The sequence below is a fragment of the Rattus rattus genome, chromosome 6, assembly GCF_011064425.1.
Source record: "Rattus rattus isolate New Zealand chromosome 6, Rrattus_CSIRO_v1, whole genome shotgun sequence".
Lineage (NCBI taxonomy): Eukaryota > Metazoa > Chordata > Mammalia > Rodentia > Muridae > Rattus > Rattus rattus.
In genome coordinates this window covers 71,520,562-71,539,846 of record NC_046159.1, presented here as the reverse complement: position 1 = coordinate 71,539,846, position 19,285 = coordinate 71,520,562, and the positions used below count along the sequence as shown (strand labels likewise).

At 36.7% G+C, this 19,285-nt stretch overlaps 1 pseudogene; it reads right to left on the bottom strand.

Annotated features, from left to right (window-relative positions):
* Positions 1–2,059: 2,059 nt before the first annotated feature.
* On the bottom strand, positions 2,060–3,124 carry LOC116902768 (annotated as a pseudogene).
* Between the last annotated feature and the right edge of the window lie 16,161 nt (positions 3,125–19,285).

The window sequence follows — 19,285 nt, the reverse complement described above, 5'->3', positions numbered from 1 at the left end:
AGCCCAAGGACTGGCACTATTGGAAGGTGTGGCCCTGTTGGAATAGGTGTGGCCTTGTTGGAGTAGATGTGGTGTGGGTTTTAACACCCTCATCCTAGTTGCCTGGAAATGAGTATTCTGCTGGCAGCCTAAAGAACAAGATGTAAATCTATCAGCTCCTCCTGTACAATGCCTGCCTAGATGCTGCCATGTGCCACTTTGATAATAATGGACTGAACCTCTCAACCTATAAGCCAGCCCCAATTAAATGTTGTCCTTTATAAGACTTGCCTTGGTCATGTTGTCTGTTCACAACAGTACAATCCAAACTAAGACAGATGGTGAGACAAATTTTACTATTTATAAATATTGTTGTCAAGCTTAAAAGTGACCCTAGTATAATTATGTAGAACAGGTGAGGTAGGCATGGTATATCGTGTTAAGTCATGTGTGAACATTAAAGACTTTAACTTATTTACTGTATATGTTGAGGATTTATCAGAAAGTAAGTCACACATTTAGTTATATCACACTGTGTTACAATTTTTAAAGATAGTGAAGAAATGGAGGTAATTGACATTTTATAAATCCTATTCCTTTAATTATGTTGGAAACATTTTGAAGTTATTGTAAGGACTTCGAAAGAAGATCCAAAATTGACTTGCTAGGAAATCCTTACCAGGGAATTAAAAGAGGAAGAATGAGCTCCCCACGGAAATGAAGACATTAGATAGACACCAAGAATAACAAAGACTAAGTCAAGAAAATAAAGAAACAGGAGTATTTCAAAAGTATTTCAAAACTACATGTGAAGTTTTTGAGAAGAGGTACCATGTTCAAGATATTAAACCAGTTTGGGTGATACAAAGCCACTGTGTCACCATGTGAAAGACAATGATAGATAAAGGTGTGGTAGGCAAGCATGCTGTCCATAATTCTGTACTCACAGTACTTCAACAACAAAGGCAAAACATAAAGAATGAGTTCAATGCCAACCTGGGGATATGTAATGAACCTCTGTAAAAAAGAAAACAGAAAATGAAAGTGTTTGTCATTACAGTCATGGAACAGCGTGCTTTTTTGGGATTTGCTTCTCTTTAGACCTAATTGAAGATGAAGTAACAATATGCAGGGCTTGACCACTTCCTACTTTAAGCACATTTATTCCTACAAGATGAACTAAAGAGCTCAACTCTTAACAAAGTAATGGTGAGAATCACACAACGTAAAAGAATAAAATTTAAAAGTGATGCTATTGGATTATCATTCTGAAAGACATACCATGCTTGAAGCATCAGTGTCTCTGCTAGGCTTTGATGTACATCCACAAAGATCAGTTTATTTTCACCCAGGTGCTATGATTTCACTGTGAGTTCAATAGATTCTTTGATTTCACTCAGGCATTTAGTTCATAACTAAACCAAAAGTAAATGGCAAGAAAAGAAAACACAGTGTGTTGCTCATGATAAAAGTTAATATTGATCTTGCAGAATCTTTCTCCAACAAAGTTCTCATTACACAAACGAAGTAGCATCATCAGTGTTAGGGATAAGTAAATGTTAGCAGGGGGAAGTATATTGGGATATTATTTTCAGGTCAAGCAAGATAACATTGTATCATAGGTAAAGGTGAGGCCTTTGGGAATGATGTTTACATACCTTTCTTCCTTCCTTTCTTTCTTTCTTTCTTTTTCTTTCTTTCTCTCTTTCTTTCCTTCCTTCCTTCCTTATTTTTTCTTTCTTCTGTCTTTCTGTCTGTATTTCTGTCTGTCTTGCTCTGTTCTTTCCTTTGTTCCTTAAGGTCATCATCTTTAGATAGGGAATAAACAGGTCTAGAAATAATGCCTGGTCTGAGATCTTGATTCTTTGGGGCCAAGCTATAACAACCTTAAAGGGGATATAAAGCAGGAGCAATCTTCAGATTTGATCTTGAACTTGATAGTGAGAGAGTGAGGATCCTGGGAAGGGGAACAGCAGGAACCTGAATGGGAGGACAGCCTGGGTGACTGGGTTGAGAGGGCAGGGGATGTTGGCTCAGTCCTCTCTTCCTACCAGTGTAAAAGCCCTTTGCTCCTCAACTTTCAGTGGCCCAGAGACTGCCCCCGGTTGAGCCTCTGAAAGAAACTTTTGTCAAACTCATGTAAGTACTGATCATGATGGCACAGGATGGTGCAGGACGGTGCAGAAGGGCACAGCTTTGATGATCCTTGGGAGGAATACTTCAGAGTCCCTTGGTACCAGATTTAGCCTAGATTCTCTGAAGCAGGAGCCAGGTGGAGTCATCTCTTGGTGGTTTTACTCTCATAGCCTCCACTGTTCCCAGTGACATTTGTAGCTCTGTCTTCACCACATCAAAGTATAGGGTAAGAGTGACAGGCACCATTTCTGAATTGACACCAGCCACAAAGCTGACACATACAGATATCTGTCCTTTTGGTTTTAGCCCATTCAGCCTTTTCTTCACCAGCTCATATTTGAAACAGTACACAGATGAGAAGGGTAAATCTCAAAGAGCTGTGGGACCCCAGCCTAATAGCAGTGAGCTTTAGTTCCCCTGAGCCACTGAAGCTGAATGCAGGTAGCTAGTTCATGGAATGTCATATTGGAGCAGGCACTTTGGTCGGCACAAGCTTTAAGGAGCTGGCAACTGACATACATTGTCCATGTGGGTGAGGACATCAGCCACCATGGATGAGTAGAGGTCAGAGGTCAAGGATTGATCACATGAGAAGATCTTGAGTTGGCCATAGCAGTGAAGTAGATGGAGGTAGCTGGCATAGTCATCACCACGGTGGCTGGGAGGATGCTCCACAGGGTCCTATTGCCTTCATGCCTCACAATCTTAACAAAGGCATCCAAGGTGTCAGGGAATAGTATGGGATCCTGAAACAAAGGGTCACAGCGAGTCCATTTGGGCACAGGTACAGGGACTTCATGACACCACTGTAGTATAAGAGTCACTTCCCTCTGGATTGTAGAGTCAAGGGTTACTTGGTGTAGGAGAGACTCCAGAATCTGGAGGGAGGTGTCAATTCTCTGGCTACCATGGTTTTCTGAGATTGAAATCAGACTTTCACTACAATCCCAGGTCCTGAGGACACCATTTTCTGAAAGGGGCTAATGCCCCAAGGACCCTGACTATTCATCTTGGACTTTCAAACCTATCTCACAGCCAGTGTTTGCATCAGACCATGCTAGGAGCCTGCTGGGCTGATAGCTCAGCAGCCAGTGCAGAGTCCACAGACTCCAGTTTCACCTATACATTCATTCCTTTAGGTTGACAGTATGAGACAACTTAATCTTAGCTAAGGGACAGAAATACATGACATCTGGATATTTTTCAGGTGTTCCTTTCAAAATGTGTGCATATATACATACATACATACACACATATGTATATATGTATATATATATATATATTAGAAATGTGTAGCTTTAACATCATTGACACATCAGTAAGAATGATTATTTAAATCCTAATTTAAAACACCAATAAAAGACAAAGAATTTTCAAGAATCTGAGAATCTGGAGTAAGAGTAAAATAAATCTATTTTAACTGCTATTTGTTCTTCATCATATAGAAAATATAAATAATTCCTGCATCATATTAAATTAATTACATACATAATTAATTAAATACAAAGCAATTATACTGGAATATGAAACATATTCAGACTACTTACTTACTGGGAATTTTCGTGCAAAATAGCCTGGAAATAACTAACATGGAGATATACACGCTATCTTTTCTTCTTCTGAATTTTAGGTCTAGACTATATGAAAGTTAAACATAAAATAAAGAGAAAAATCAGTCACTTAATAATGAACTAAGTGTTAATGGAAAAACAAACATGAACACGAAGTCTTGGAAAAAAGCAAGAAATCAATAGCAAATAGATATTGTCTTTGGTGCTTACTCTGGATTTTATATGTAGTGAGTAAAAAAAAAGAGAGAGAGAAGGAAAGAGAGTAAGGCAGAGGATGCTTATTAAGTAACACTAAAATTTTTAACTATTTCCCAATTTCATTGTAAATATGTTATGTTCCTCACTATATTTATCCTGGAATATCTTGCATGACATTTTTCATAAAAATTAAGATGTTTTATTTTTTGTTTATGCACTTGTGAGTGTGAAATTGTAATGCTTAATCTTAATTCTTTAAACACTCAATAAGTACCATGATAAAAAACCATTAATCTCTTGGAACAAAATAAGCAGAGTCCTTTTTGGACAGCGACACACTATGTTCCATTTTATTTCTTTTGCATTTTTCACATTAATCTTCTATACTAATTGGCTAGTTGGGATGCTGCCTACTTCTAGTAGTGCTTTCAAATGAGAATGAAGAGTTATTCCTAAAAAGAAAAATAGAGAAAGTGAGAAAGTTTTGTATCAAGATGATATAGCAACTTTTCTTCCTTTATCATTTTCCTGCTCAGGAGATTTCCAGTATTACTGTTATATTTGAGGCTAAGTCTAAAACTCAAATGCATGAAGCCTTTATGTTTTGGTTGTTCTTGCCACAGAAGACAGCACAAAAAATGAGGGGACAAAAAACCAAATAGCCTCTTACTGTATTTTTCACAAAGATCCATCAGCTGCCTGTGACCCTGAGAGGTTGAGGCAAGCAAGCACCTTGATTTAATGTTACATAAAACATTTTTATACAGAAAACTACATCTCAAGAAAATGAAAGAGTGAACAGAGTTTGGAAGTCTTCCTGTAAGGGTACCTCCCATCAAATATTACTAAATACTTTTTTAAAATTCCAGTAGTATCTTGCATTCTGGAATAAAATGTCAAGAAAAAATTTAATTTCTTATAACATCTACTGTTTTGAGATCAGAAGCACCAGTGCTGTAGAAAATGACACAGCTTCTTAGACACAACGTCTCACCTTTTCAGATGCAAAGTCAAATCAAAAGTACCGTGTTATACTCATTCCTTTTTTTCCATGGATTTCCAAATCCAATTCTCACCTGAAAACTGTGGAAGACCAAATTCTGAATCTGAGATTTCCTCTCTGCTTCCACTGGTAACTCCTCCTAACCTCATGGTACACCTAGCTTCCCTTTCACAGTGGATCCTTCTGGCCACACCGTACTCAAGAGCATCCCTATTCTTCCTTGCAGCCTCTAATATCTAGAAACATATTTCTACCTGGGACCTCTAGTTACCCTACCTAGCAGGGAGTCAGAAATACTATCCATCAGGCAAAACCCAGCCACTACACTTTTTAGCAATCTAGACAGGGAAATGGAAAGGAAAGAAGGAAACAACATGCTGAAAAAGACCAGATATCAACGCTGAGAGTTACAATCATCTCCAACTTAGATAACTAGTCCCCAGTGTAACACATGATCATTAATACTTCACCAGAAGCCATCAACCATATAACACTAGGCCCTGAGATATTCAATGCAGCTGAGGCACTAGACAAAGATTTCAAAAGAGTTTTTTATAAAAATGTTCAAAACCATTAAGAGGTTATAAACAAAACCCTTAATAAAATTTGTGAGAACACAAACAATGGAATGCAATGAGGAAAACAATCAAAAGCATAAAAGTAGAATTAGAATCACTAAAGAAATCTCAAACTCATATGAAACTGGAAATAAAAGGGTTATGAACTCTAAAATGAAAACCAAAACAAACAGAAACTTTAGACAATAAAAGAAATACCTTATCAGCAAAGAAAAGAGAGAATAAGTAAGGAATCTCAATCATCAAAGACAGGGTATAAGTAATAGATACTATATATAAGGTTTTAAAAGGTATATATATACCTTTTAAAACTATATAAAACTATATAAAATATGTAAAACTTTTAAACTATATAAAATATGTAATATATATATATATATATATATATATATATCTTTTAAAATTCTAAGAGCCCACATTCAATAGGCCAGACTACTTGGAAAAACTTTAAATCACAATAGTAGAAAAACATGGCACTAGAACAAAATATTCAACCTAAAGAGATTACCTATACCTAAGAGAGACCAGGAATAAATAATCCCAGATTAGTACATCAAAAGAAGGGAGAATAAATAAAGTCATGCTACCAAAACTAAATAACAGAAAGAAAAAAACCTCATTGATAACTCTCAACTTCAATAGTCTCAACTCCCCTCACCAAAAAAAAATAATAATAATTTAAACTAACACAATGAATGTGAAAACATAATGCATCCAAGAAACACACCTCACTGTCAAAATAGATATCACTGTAAGGTAAAAGGAGAGAAAATAATATTCCAAGAAAATGGACCTGAGAAGCAAGCCTGTGTAACCACTTTAATATCTGACAGAATAAAGTTCAAACAAAGATAATCAGAAGAGATTGGACAGGACACCAAATACTCTTCAAAGAAAACATCTACCAAGAGTACATTGCAATTTATTACATCTATTCACCAAACTTGAGGGAACTCAGGCTCATCAAAGAAATACTACTAAAATTTAAATCACATGTTGACCCTTACACAATGAGAGTGTATAGATTCAACATTCCATTTTTAAAGTCATGTTGCCCGGAAACCGGGAAAGGGAATAACACTCGAAATGTATATAAGAAATACTCAAGTTAATAATAATAAAAAAAACAAAACAAAAAAAAAATTGTTAAGATGTGCTTTAGTTAAACAATGTCATAAATCAAATAGTTCTATCAGCTATTTACAGAATGTTTTATCCAAATACAACAGAATGTGCTTTCTCATGAGTCACGGAACAAACTCCACTGTAATTATATAAATGCCATTATTTCCCTTAATAGCTAGCAATCAATAAGGGCCATTCAGGCAAAATCTCTCCCTCACATAATTTTTAGTTTAAATATACCGACTTTTGAAATTTTGAACATTATTAGATATATGCAAACGTAAAAGAGAGCAGGGGTATGTAGGAGGTATTGAAGAAAGAAAGGAGTGGAAGTGACATAATAATATAATTTCAAAAATAAAAGTCATCATAAATTATTTAGAATTTAAAAAACAAAAACAAATAATGTTTAGGGGTGGTAGAGATGGCTCATTGGTTCAAACCACTGCCTATTCAAGTCCAGCATCCACATGATGACTCACATCTACCTGTAACTCCAGTTTCAAGGGCTCTGCTGCCCTTTTCTTAACTCTGTTTGCATCAAATGTGTACATATTATACATACATTTAAGCTGGAAAATTACTCATGCACAAAAAAATTTAAAAAGAACAAAATCAACATTACCCACGATGTTCATTTTAATTTGATAGAAATATTACTATGGATATTTTTGCACTAAAAGTTCTATAACATGTCTTGAAAGACTTATTTTGCCATAATTTTATTATGTACAAAACAAAGTTTATTTGAGATATTATCATTATAATAATTATATAATATTACATAATTATTACATTATATATATATTAATTATACAACAATATAGTGAGTTATATATTATAACTCATTACCAAATTTATATGGTAAGACAAAAGAAAAGACTTCAATAAAAAGGAGAAAATAATTTCTAAATAGTAAAGATGATATCAATTTGATTTTGATTATATCAATAAAAATACAAGAAAACTGTGTCCTATGTCCTTGTCCTATGTCCTTTAGTATTCTTTCTTTGTTTTATATTTTTTAAAATTTCATGTCCATTAGTGTTTTTTACTAACCTGTATGTCCGTATTAGCATGTTGTGTTCTTCAGTTAAAGACAGCTGTATGCTGCCATGTGGTTGCTGGAAATTGAAATGGGTCTCAGGAAGAGCAGTCACTACTCTTAACCACTGAGTCATCTTTCAGGCCTGTATTCTTTATTTTTTAACAGCGATATTAAGTAAGAAAATTATGACAAAATTTATATAGTAAATAAGTTTAAAATTAAAAGCAAAAATGAACATTTTATCATTTAATATAACTTCGCATCTTTGAATTTGATATCTGTGTATAATTAAAATTCACAAGCCAACTAGTAGTTAAAATTTATTGCAGATAAATGTGCTAGAGATATCTATTGCTTTGTCATAATATTTTATATCTAAAATTAATATGGTAATAGATCCATATGCTTATTTCTAAATAAATCAAGCAATGTATCATTGCTAACATACTGTTACTTTGTCTACAATCTTATTCTCTGTGAAGTTTTAAACACTGGATTACAAACAGAGCATGGCATTTTGAAATACGATGTACACAGAAGATTATAAAGGTAAAGTTTTGAAATCATGAATCAGTAAAGGAGCAAAGGAGATGAAATGTAAGCTTAAAAATATTATGCCAAGATGACAGAAGGGGAAAGTAGACTCCATAGTGTCAAGGGTACAAATTTACATCTTTTAAAACTTATTTGTTTTTGGACATTTCATATGTGCGTGTTAATTTACATCATTTTCTTTTTCTCCTTCTTATTCCTGAAATTCGGCCCATGCCTTCTTTTCTTTTTTAAAATCCATTATCTTTATTTTTACACACACACACACACACACACACACACACACACACACACACACACACAAAGAAAATCAAACAAAACAAGACACATATCAAGGCTGGATGGTAGAGAGCCATCATGTGCTGGAATCTGAACCTGGATCATCTGCAAGGGCAAAACGTGTTCTTACCTACTGTGTAATCTCCCAAGTCACAATTCTGAGAATTTAAACCCTCAGGTTAGGAAAAGAAGTCAAATGAATATATCAGCTACTAGTGAGTGGGATGTTGAAAGTAAATATAAATAAGTAAAATAAAAAAAATAGAAAAAACTCAGATATCTGACATACAGTAAAAACAAGCATGTCTTTAATAATGAAGCAAAACAAATATTTTTAAATGAAAACTACTTCTGTAACCAAACCATAGTATTTGTGATTTGTGAAACCTTGTGTACATGTTGGTACATTCAGATTCCCTGTACTGAAGTGTCATGCAAAGTTCAAATGAAAGTGAGTTGTGTCCTGTTTCAGGGACAGCTGCCATCTTCTGATGCAGTGCCAGCCTTGTCCCTTAGACATGATGGTGAAGGTTGGAGTGAATAGATTTGTCCATATTGTGTGCAAGTTTGTGGTTAAAACAACTGCCAGCTCATCTGTATCTGGCAAAGTGGAGATTGTTGCCATCAATGACCCCTTCATTGATCTCAACTACTTGGTATACATGTTTCTGAATGCTCCTACCCATGGCAAGCTCAATGGCACAGTCAATGCTGAAGATGTGCAGTTTTTCATCACCAGGAAAGACATTACTGTCTTCCTGTAGGGAAATCCCTCTAAAACCCAATAGGGGGAGGCTGGTGCTGAGTATATTGTAAAGTCTACTGGTGTCTTCACCACAGTGGAGAAGGCAGGGGCTCTCTTGAAGCATGAGGCCAAAAGAATTATCATCTTGGCCCCTTCTGCTGGTACCCTAATGTTTTTGGTGGACGTGAAGCATGAGAAGTATGACAAATCATTCAAAATCGTCAGCAACATTTTCAACACGTCCAAGTAATTAGACCCCTGGCTGAGGTCAAACATGAAAACTTTGGCATTTCTCTCAATGATAACTTTGCAAAACTTATTTCCTGGTATGACAATGAATGCACCTACAGCAAAAAGATTGTAAACCCCAAGGGCTACACGGCCTCCAAGGAGTAAGCCCTGGGCCACACACCACAGGACATATGGGCAAGAGAGAGGCCCTCAACTGCTGGCTAGTTCCTGTTGCAACTTAGTTCTTGACAGTGAACATCTCCCTCAGTTTCCTTTCCAGAACCCCAAAATAATAGGAGGGGCATAGGGAGCCCTACTCTCTTGAATATCATAAAGTACTCTGCACCCACAAAAATGCTAATTACATGCAAAATTAACAAAGGTAGTATAAGTTCATGACTTTTATAGATGAAAGCATAACTTTAAAATTATGTACTTATGTGCATTATTCTTTGGCCTGCATGTATTTCTTTATAATACTGCATGCCTGGTGCTCATAGAGACTAGACAAGGGCACTGAATCCCCTAAAACTGGAGTTGGCAAAGGTGGTGAGTCAAAAGTGCTGGGACTCAAAGGTGAATTTTCTCAAAGAACAATAATTGGTTTTAATGAAGGATATATCTCTCTAGTCTAAATACCACATTTTTAATTAACTACATATATGTCTGATTTTATAGTTAGAGATAATCTATGAAAATAGGAAAAGAGTAGAAAGTATCCACAATATTAGAAATGTAAGTATCAGAATGTCATCGTTGAAGGAGAAATGACTCTTCCTACAGTAATACTGCATTAAGATTCTAGCACTCACTTTGGAGAGCTCACAAGGACTTGAAGCTCCATTTCCAGATTTGATACCCTCTTCTGGTCTTTGTACTTGCATCCCTGAAATCATATAGAAAGGAGCATTTTGTAGTTTACACACACACACACACACACACATACACACACACACACACACAGAGAGAAAGACACACAAACATACAGACACACACACACACACACACACATATATATTCATATTATGCCAGCTTCATGCTACGTGCATTATTATTATATGCACATAACCAGAACTTGGTGTTGCCCCTCATGTGTCTTGAGCTTGGATAGCCTTCTTAAAGGTTTCTTTGTCGAATATGTGTTTTTATTTTCAATTTAAAAAGGTTTTATTACAAATAAAAATTTAGAATAATTAATAAAATTAATTATTAATTGCTGATAACAAGTAATATAAAAAGGCCATGGGTTTGAAAAAGAGCTGAAAACAGGGAGGATTACATGAGAGGTTTGGGTTAGAGGAAAGTAAGTAAGATTAATATAATACTCTAATCCCAAAAATAAAAGAAATAATTTAAAAATCAATAGGCACTATTTCATTGCCTGCTAGGTATACTGCAAACATTGTATTTCCTTGCCTGCTCGGTATACTGCAAGCATTGTATTTCATTGCCTGCTCAGTATACTGCAGTATAATGTATTTTAGCATGTGTTCTCTCTATTGAAGAAGCATGGATGAGCTTTGAATATCTTCTTAATCTCCTTTGGTGAAAGAAATTTTGCAAATGAGTAAACAATGTTCTCAAGGTAATGTGATGATGAATAATATATTAGGTAGAAAGTGCTTGGAAATGTGCTCGAAATGAAAGGTCTCCTTTCTTGAGAAAATGTTCATTACAGGATGTTAAGTGTGATGCACGTGAACAGTGTGCACATAGCATGACAATGACTTACGAATTCTCCAAGTCTCCATACAGAATTATTTAGTCCTCTGTGCCATCATTGAATTATTTCTTTAATCAAAAACCTCTCTAAGATGGTTCTAGGTAGATGGGGAGGTGGTTATGATTAATTTCTGCTCTTCTAGAGGACCGCATTTAATTCCTAGCACTTAAATCAGGCAACTTACAATTATATGTAATTTTAGTTCTAGTAGAACCTACCTCCTTTCCTAGCTTTTTCAGATACAAATAACTTTGATTCCCTCAGACAAATACATTTTAATATATTTACATATATTTTAAAAGAATATTGTAAGTAGGATATGTGTAAATGTTTATTTTTATTTTCACAGAAGAAAGGGTTAGATGAGAGCCATACACAGTCTTTATGAGTACATAGCTTGAGCTGATCCCAGTGTATTTCTACCAAATTATTCTTAGGCCTAGGCCTGGAAGCTTCTAGCCGCCAAAAATCTAATCTGATAATCTAGGCCTAGAATGTATAAGTCTATGGGACTTATTGCTGAATAAGCTCTCCCTTTCAGGCTCTTTCTCAGTGCTGGATGGCTGGTTCAACTCAGCTGTGTGGGTCAGTCTCCTCTCCAAGATGATCTATTCAAACAGGCTTCTTCCAGTTTCTGACTGAATTGCTTTGCTTGCACTCAAACTAACTCTGGCAATATGTTATAATCTTTTGGCTCTTTCTCATTCTTTTTCGTGTTCTCTCTTTACCAGCAACCTGTCTCTGTGAAACTGTCATGGTAAAACTGCCTCCTCCCTGTTCTGATGCTCTCTGCTCTGCATCTGAACTTAACAAATTGAACTGAAGCGACTACAGAGAAATTACTGTTCTTCTCTATTCCAATAGTCCTAAAATCCTGAAGCTTAGATAAAATTTCCATGAGTTCATGGCTATTCTATGTTATATCAAAAGACCCTATATGAAAAGGGGAAGGTGCTTATTCCTTTTTGCCTAATTGTTGGTTGTTCTTCTTCCTTGCCAGCTTCATAATGCTAAATGGTACCTACATGCTGCTATTGGAGAAAAGACATCAATTGTATTAACCAGATCTGGATGCTGCATGCTCTCTTACTGGCCTGTCAGGCACAATGCCAACAGGTACAATAGTAGCAAGACGGTTTATCAGGGTAATTAGGCCTGATTCCCATAGGGAAATTCATGCCTTGTGTTTCAAGCCTGGTAGTAATACATGACTTAAAAAATATTGACCCTAGGGGAAATCTTACTGATGTTGATCAACTAAATGTTCAAGTCGTCAAAGCATCATCTAAACGTGTATGCTTATTTCTACAGACTTCTAACTTTAACCCGAGAAGCTTTTTTTCAGTAGAGGGCTGTTGCTACTGCAGAGGCACATTACTATTCAAAGTGGTCAGAATCAGGAAATGCGAGTTCTCTACTTCAGATGGGATATCATCACGAATTCTTTCATTCCTCTCAAGGTTCAGAGATCATCATGGCTGAAGGGGTGGAAGGAAATATAGGAACTGGAATACAGGAACGTCTACTGAGAAATGCTATCTTGTAGATTAACTTGCTTCACACAAGAACTCACATTCTTAGTTACCTTACCACGATGTTATAGGAGCAAGGAGATGCTCTCTTACTGGCCTGTCAGGCACAATGCCAACATTCTATCATGGAGATGACAGGGCTTGCTTAAGACACATCTAACTGAAGAGATACAGAACTGATGGTAAATGAGAAATTAAGAGTCACTTGGGGAGGGCGGCAATGGGGGAGGGTGGGAGGGGAACACCCATAAGGAAGGGAGGGGGAGGGGATGTTTGCCCGAAACCGGGAAAGGGAATAACACTCAAATGTATATAAGAAAGATTCAAGTTAATAAAAAAAAAAGAGTCACTTGTCTTTAGAATTAGAGCCTCTAGTAAGTTCCTTGTATCTTCCCTTTTTAAAATATTTTTATTAGATATGTATCTTTACTTACATTTCAAATAATATTCCCTTTCCCGTTTTCCTGTCCATAAGCCCGCATCCCCACCATCTCCCCAATACGGGTGTTCTCCCCATCCACATTCCTTACCACTGCCCCCAGACATTCGCCAGCTCTGGGGGTTCAACCTTGGCAGGACCAAGGGCTTCTCCTTCCATTGGGACCACAACATGACTATTCTCTGCTACATATGCAGTTGGAGCCCTGGGTCAGTCCATGTATAGTCTTTCAGGAGTGATTTAATCCCTGGAAGCTCTGGTTGGTTGGCATTGTTGTTCTTATGGGATTGCAAGCCCCTTCAGTTCTTTCAATCCTTCCTCTAATTCCCCTAATCAGACTCCTGTTCTCAGTTCAGTGATTTGTTCCTAGCATTGACCACTGTATTGGACATGCTCTGGATGTTTGTCTTAGGATAGATCTATATCCAGTACCTTTTAGCATGCACTTTTAGCTTTATCAATCTTATCTAGTTTTGGTGGCTGTATATGTGGGACACATGTGGGGCAGGCTTTGAACGGCTCTTCCTTCAGTCGCTGCTCTAAACTTTCGTTCCATATCTCCTCCTATGGATATTTATTTTTCCCTTTTAAGAAGGAGTGAGAGCATCTGTATTTTGGTCATCCTTACTCTGGAGCTTGCTGTGGTCTGTGGATTGCATCTTGGATGATTTGAGCATTTGGGCTAATATCCACTTATCAATGAGTCCATACCAAGTGTGTTTTTCTATGACTGGATTACCTCACTCAGGAAGATATTTTCTAGTTCATTCCATTTGCCTATGAATTTCATGAAGTCATTGTTTTAGATAGCTGAGTAGAACTCCATTGTGTAGATGTACCATATTTTTTGAATCCATTCCTCTCTTGAAGGGCATCTGGCTTCCTTCTAGTTTCTGCTTATTATAAATAAGGCTGCTATGAACATAGTGGAGCATGTGTTTTGTTGTATGTTGGAGCATCTTTTGGGCATATGCCCAGGAGAGATATAGCTGGGTCCTCAGGTAGTGGAATGTCCAATTTTCTGAGGAACTTCCAGACTGCTTTCCAGAGTGGTTGTACCAGTTTGCAATCCCACCAACAATGGAGGAGTGTTCCTCTTTCTCCACATCCTCACCAGCATATGCTGTAACCTGGGTTATTTTATCTTAGACACTCTGACTGATGTGAGGTGGAATCTCAGGGTTGTTTTGATTTGCATTTCCCTGATGACTATGGTTTTTGATCATTTCTTTAGGTGCTTTTTCGGCCATTCAATATTCCTCAGCTGAGAATGCTTTGTTTAGCCCTGTACCCATTTTTAATGGGGTTATTTGGTTCTCTGGGGTCTAACTTTTTGAGTTCTTTACATATTTTGGATATTAGCCCTCAATCAGTTGTAGGATTGGTAAAGATCTTTTCCCAATCTGTTGGTTGCTGATTTATCCTAACAACAGTGTCCTTGGCCTTACAGAAGCTTTGCAGTTTAATGAGGTCCCATTTGTCAATTTTAGATATTAGAGTATAAACCTTTGGTGTTTTGTTTAGGAAATTTTCCCCAGTGCACATATGTTGGAAACTTTTCCCTTCTCTTTCTTCTATTAGTTTGAGTGTATCCGGTTTGATGTGGAGGTCCTTGATGCACTTGGACTTAAGCTTTGTACAGGGTGATAAGAATGGATCTTTTTGCTGACATCCAGTTGAATCAGCACCATTTGTGGAAAATGCTATCTTTCTTCCGTTGGATGGTTTTAGATGCTTTGTTGAATATTAAGTGACCATAAGTGTGTGGATTCATTGCTGGGTTTTCAATTCTGTTCCACTGATCCATCTGCCTGTCTCTGTACCAATACCAAACATTTTTTTAAAACTATTGCTCTGAAATACTGTTTGATATCAGGGATGGTGATTCCCCCGAAGTTCTTTTATTGTTGAGTGTAGTTTTCGCGATTCTGGGGTTTTTGTTATTCCCAATGAATTTGCAAATTGCTCTTTCTATCTCTATAAAGAATTGAGTAGGAATTTTGATGGGGATTGTATTGAAATATATATTGCTTATGGCAAAATGACCATTTTTACTCTATTAATCTTGCCAATCCATGAGAATGGGAAATCTTTCCATCTTCTGATATTTTCTTCAATTTCTTTCCTTAGAGACTTGAAGTTCTTGTCATACAGATCTTTCACTTGCTTGATTAAAGTCACACCAAGAATTTTATATTAATTGGGACTATTGTGAAGGGTGTCATTTCCTTAATTTCTTTCTCATCCTGTTTATACTTCGAGTACAGAAAAGATATTGATTTGTTTGAGTTAATTTTGTATCCTGAGACTGCTGGAGTTTTTTATCAGGTCAAGTGGTTCTGTGGTGGAACTTTTGGGGTCACTTAAGTATACTATCATATCATCTGCAAATAGTGATTCTTCTTTTCCAATCTGTATCCCTTTGATCTCCTTTTATTGTTTGATTGCTCTGGCTAGAACTTCAAGAACTATATTTAATGAGTAGGGAGAGAGTGGGCAGCCTTGTCTTGTCCCTGATTTTAATGGGCTTGTTTCAAGTTTCTCTCCATTTAGTTTGATGTTAGCTACTGGTTTGCTGTATATTGCTTTTACTATATTTAGATAAGGGCCCTGAATTCCTGATCTTTCCAGGACTTTTATCATTAAGGGGTGTTGAATTTTGTCAAATGCTTTCCCAGCATCTAATGAAATGATTATGTGGTTCTTATTTTTTTGTTTGTTTATATAGTGGATTGCGTTGATAGATTTCTGTATATTAAATGATCCCTGCATCCCTGGGATGAAGCCTACTTGATCATGATGGATGATTATTTGATGTGTTTTTGGATTCCGTTTGCAAGAATTGTATTGAGTATTTTTGCATCAATATTCATAGGGGAAATTGGTCTGAAGTTATCTTTCTTTGTTGGGTCTTTGCGTCCTTTCTGTATAAGAGTATTTGTGGCTTCATAGAAGGAATTTGGTAGTGCTCTGTCTTTTTCTATTTTGTGGAATAGTTTGGACAGCATGGGTATGATCTCTTCTATGAAAGTCTGATAGAATTCTGCACTAAACTCATCTGGTCCTGGGCTCTTCTTGGTTGGGAGACTTTTAATAACTGCTTCTATTTCTTTAGGAGTTATGGGTTTGTTAGATGGTTTATTTGTTCCTGTTTTAACTTTGGTACCTGGTATCTATCTAGAAAATTTTCCATTTCCTCCATATTTTCCATTTTGTTGAATATAGTCTTTTTTAGTAAGATCCGATGATTTTTTTAATGTCCTCAGATTTTGTTGTTATGTCTCCCTTTTCATTTCTGATATTGTTAATTTGAATACATACTCTCTGTCCTCTGGTTAGTCTGGCTAAGGGTTTATCTATCTTATTGATTTCTCAAAGAACCAGCTCTTGGTTTTGTTGATTCTTTGTATAGTCCTTTTCATTTCTACTTAGTTGATTTCAGTCCCAAGTTTGATTAATTCCTGCCTTCTACTCCTCTTGCATTTATTTACTTCTTTTGTTAGAGATTTTAGGTGTGCTTTCAAGCTGCTGACATATGCTCTATACTGAATGTTTTTGCAGGCACTCAGAGCTATGAGTTTTCCTCTTAGCACTGCTTTCATTGTGTCCCATAAGTTTGGGTATGTTGTATCTTCATTTTCATTTAATTCTAAGAAGTCTTTAATTTCGATCTTTATTTCTTCCATGACCAAGTTGTCATTGAGTAGAGTTTGTTCATTTTGCATGTATATGTGGGCTTTCTGTTGTTATTATTGTTATCGAAGACCAGTCTTAGTCCATGGTGATCTGATAGGATGCATGGGATTATTTCTATCTTCCTAATCCATTGAGGTCTGTTTTGTGACCATATTATGGTCAATTTTTGAGAAGGTACCATGAGGTGCTGAGGAGAAATTATAACCTTTTGTTTTAGGTTGGGATGTTCTAGTAATACCTGTTAAATCCATTCGTTTCATAAATTATGTTAGCTTTTCTATGTCTCTGTTTAATTTCTGTTTCCATGATCTGTCCATTGATGAGAGTGGGTTGTTGAAATCTCATACTATTATTGTATGAGGTGCAATGTATGCTTTGAGCTTTAGTAAGGTTTCTTTTATGAATGTAGGTGCCCTTTCACAGGAGCATAGATATTTAGGATTAAGAGTTCATCTTGGTGGATTTTCCCTTTGATGAATATGAAGTGTCCTTTCTTAACTTTTTTAATGGCTTTTGGTTGAAAGTCAATTTTATTCAATATTAGAATGGTGACTCCAGCTTATTTCTTCAGTCCATTTGCTTAGATTTTTTTTCCAGTCGTTTACAGTGAGGTAGTGTCTGTCTTTGTCTCTACGATCTGTCGCCTGAATACAGCAAAATGCTGGGTCCTCTGTTAGTCTATTTCTTTTTATTTGGGAATTGAGTCCACTGATTTTGAGAGATAGTAAAGAATAGTGATTGTTACTTCCTGTTATTTTCATTCTTAGAGGTAGAATTATGTTTCTGTGTCTCTCTTTTGCTTTCATTGCAAGGAGATTATACTCTTGCTTTCTGTATGGTGCAGTTTCTCTCCTTGTGTTGGAGTTTCCCTCCACTGTCCTTTGTAGGGCTGGATATGTGGAAAGATATTGTGTAAATTTGGTTTTATCATGGAATATCTTAGTTTCTCCATCTATGTTAATTGAGAGTTTTGCTGGATACAGTAACTTGGGCTGGCATTTGTGTTCTCTTAGGGTCTGTATGACATCTGTCCAGGATCCTCTGGTGAGAAGTCTGGTGGAATTCTTATAAGTCTGCCTTTATATGTCACTTGACCTTTTTCCCTTACCACTTTTAATATTCTTTCTTTGTTTTGTACATTTGGTGTTTTAACTATTATGTGACAGGAGGAATATTTCTTCTGGTCCAATCTATTTGGAATTCTGTAGGCTTCTTGTATGTTTATGGGCATCCCTTTCCTTAGATTAGGGAAGTTTTCTTCTATAATTTTGTTAAATATATTTACTGACCCTTTAAGTTGTGAGTCTTCACTTTCTTCTATCCCTATTATCCTTAGGTTTGATCTCTTCAGTGTGTCCTGGATTTCCTGGATGATTTGAGCTAGGAACTTTTTCCGTTTATCATTATCTTTGACTTTTGTGTCAATGTTTTTTATGGTATCTTCTGCCCCTGAGATTCTCTCTTCTGTCTCTTGTTTTCTATTGGTGATGCTTGTATCCACAACTCCTTGTCTCTTTCTTAGGTTTCCTATATCCAGTGTTGTCTCCTTTTGTGCTTTCTTTATTTTTTCTATTTCCATTTTTGAATCCTGAACAGTTTTGTTCAAGTTTTGTTCAATTCTTTCACCTGTTTGTTTCTGTTTTCCTGTAGTTCTTTCAGGAATTTTTTTTTTTTTTACCTCTTTAAGGGCGTCTATTTTTTTTTACTTGTGTTTTCTTGCATTTCTTTCAGGGAGTCCTTTATATCCTTCTTAAAGTCCTCCATCTTTATCATAAAATGTGATTTTTAAATATAAATCTTGCTTTTGCAGTGTGTTTGGATATCCAGTACTTTCTTTGGTGGGAGAACTGGGCTCTGATGATGCCAAGTTGTCATGGTTTCTGTTGCTTAGGTTCCTGTGCTTGCCTCTAGCCATTGGATTTTCTCTGGTGTTTGCTTGTCTTGCTGTTTCTGAGAATGACTTGACCCTCCTGTAGGCCTCTGTGTCAGCACTCCTGTAGAACTGTTTTCCTGTTTTCTTTCAGCCTTTCCTGAGAACAGGTGCTCTTATTTCAGGTGCATAGGCACTCCTGGTGACTGTCTTTCAGTTCTAGTCATGGGCAGGAATCAGAAGGGTCCTGTCCCTGATTGCTCCTAGGTCCTTGCACCCAGGGGACACAGTTGGCACTAGGCAATTCCCTCTTGGGTCTGAAATATTGGGCAGAAGGTAGTCTCCTCTGACTTCTCAGGGGTGTCCACACTTCTGAGGATCCAGCTCTCTCCCCCACGGGATTTGGGTTCAGGGAGCTGTTTGGCTGGTTCAGTTCTCTCCTTGGCTCAGACTAGACCGCAGGTACCAGCGGCTGACTGTTCCCTTATTCCTGTGTCCAGAGGCATTGTGCAGTTTCCCCTTGGACCAGGGATGTTGGCAGATGTGTGCAGAAGTGGCAGTCTGTCCTGCCATCTCAGGA